Source organism: Odontomachus brunneus, unplaced genomic scaffold (assembly GCF_010583005.1).
Source record: "Odontomachus brunneus isolate Ranch 3 - 2012 unplaced genomic scaffold, Obru_v1 Obru_scaffold_029, whole genome shotgun sequence".
In the NCBI taxonomy this organism is placed as follows: domain Eukaryota; kingdom Metazoa; phylum Arthropoda; class Insecta; order Hymenoptera; family Formicidae; genus Odontomachus; species Odontomachus brunneus.
In genome coordinates, this window is record NW_022639479.1 from 265,704 (window position 1) to 268,215 (window position 2,512).

A 2,512-nucleotide genomic window follows, 5' to 3' on the forward strand; every position below is an offset into this window, starting at 1 on the left:
CCCCCCCCACATCGATCGAACAACACCCGCGAATTTACGTTGAAACTTAATGACGATAATGAAACTTTCGATCGCGCGTTTTAATTTCGAGTTTTCGCGTAGTGAGGCGCGACACGAAACGCGCTGCATGATCATAAAACCATTTCTGCTCGAGGAATTTATGAGACGAGTATTCAGGCGTATTTGCATTTGAGACGTCGCGTGTCGCCTAGGTATGTATTTTTGCATCTCCGATGGCGATAGTCGTCGGGGTTTTTGACTCACTTATTTAGATGTGTTCCTTCTTCTCTTCTCAGTGGCGAAGAGCGCGCATCAACTTATCGCGGTGAAATAATTTAACGGATTATTTTTGAGCCACGCGTTTGATATATCCTTTCAGTATTAAATATTCACGAGGAAAAAGCAATACTAAGATATACAAAAAAGAACAATTTGAGACATGTTGTACGGATTACCCAAAAATAACAGTAAGATTGAAAAATCTACGATAGTTGGAGATGAGAACATTATATTGAAACGTTATTGACCTATTTCCATATACTCATTATCTGATATTTATTTACCATTTAAGGTATTTCATGTATTTAATTTGTCAAAACAGTTAAAGTTATGTAAATAAGTTACAATATTTTGTGTCACGTAAGTAATAATATAATCATACATTACAAATGAAGTTGTCTCGTGCTGATACGATAAATTATCTTAATTCTAGAAAATAATTAAAAACTTGTGACGATAAATTGTAGTATAATTTATAAGAGATTTATGTGGTCTAAGGGAACAAGGTCTATTTTCTTTACAATAGAGGGGTATTATTGTTGTACCAACGCTATTTTGTATTAGCTCATGCAGGCCAGTTAACGTTGGAGCTGTTATAAGTACCAGACACAACTGCAATTATAACACTTTCATATTAATTATTATTAGCAAATACAAATTAAGGTCTAGAAATCCCATGATTACATTTGGTCGCTTATATGACGGGCTGGTCACATAATTGTGGTATAACATCGGATAACATTCAAAAATAATTTCTCGACTATAATAGGAGCAAGTATTACAACAAATGTCTTGTTTACCAACTTCATACTCTAGAGATGTTCCTATCATTACAAGTATTAGTTTTTTTATGCCATCTATATATAAGAAATGCAACAATAATTCCCAAGCTGGCAGATTATTTCTATCCTCATAAATTGCAATAATAATGTGAATAGTGCAGGCCCTTTCTTCTGATACTTCATAATAGAAGATATCTGGTAATAGATATCTAATAGATCTAATAAACCTGCTTCCTTCATCCCATAATACAGTGTAAAAGACCCTGATATACAATCAGAATGATAGTAATCTTCTCACGTCAAAATATCATCCTGCTTATTTCTCATATATTGATTGAGCAATGTAAGCGTGTTATGAGAAGGTTTGTTGTCATCAGGAAATATAGATAATTTATTTTTCAATTGATATAGAGATTGGTCTTTAACATTAATTGTACTATATTCATTATATATATATTTATTTCAATTCCTGATTACTATTCATACTTGACGTAGCGTACAGGTATAATCGCTGTCGAAAATGACTTTGTAATAATTCTGATGGAGTAGATTCTTGAGCTGCTCGGCGTAATCCCGATTCCTGATCTAGCAGACAACCTTAACATCCACGCTAAATATGTCGGACATTATCCAAGCCCGTTCATGCATGATGTTCTTTATGAAGACATCGATACTGCCAGAGTTCTGCAGAGCTCAGCAATACCACCCGGACGATCCGAGACTGTCACCGTGAATTTCAAAAGGCGACCCTCAGTTGCTAATCCACGCTCCAGGCACTTGCCCAAAACGGTCGTGTCGATGTTGCCGCCGCACAATAGTAACGCCACTCTGACAAGCAGAATTACAATATTACATCGCCAATTACAAATCCAACGTTGCGCGCTGCGCTTCCAATTTTGAGAGATATTTGTTTCCCAAAAACAAATAATTACAATGACCTATATATATATCATTATGTTTCAATATTATGTTTCTCCTTTAAACAAACTAATTAAATTCGAAGAGAGTAATTTCCAAAAAAGATTCCACGTATAAATTATACATATACATTTTATTTGACACATATACGTGTATATACATGAGAGTCTGTGTATATATTAACCGTCACGCTGAATAAGAGAAAGTCTCTCCCTGATTATAATAAGCGCTTTGGATATATTATAAAACAATCAAAATACAAGATATGTACATCTTTACAATTGTTTTCCTATATGCTTACTAGTAATTACTTACCCCTAAAATTTAGCTCCATATATCTAATAGTCATTGTAAGCGAATAAATCTTAAAAAATTGCGAAATATATGCAAAGGTATTGCAAAAATGTTGGGCTACTTAATGCGTTACTTTAATTAATTATCACTGGCTACATAAGTGTTGTTATATGACTGTTCTATATCACTATGTGATTATATATATATATATATATATATATATATATATATATATATAT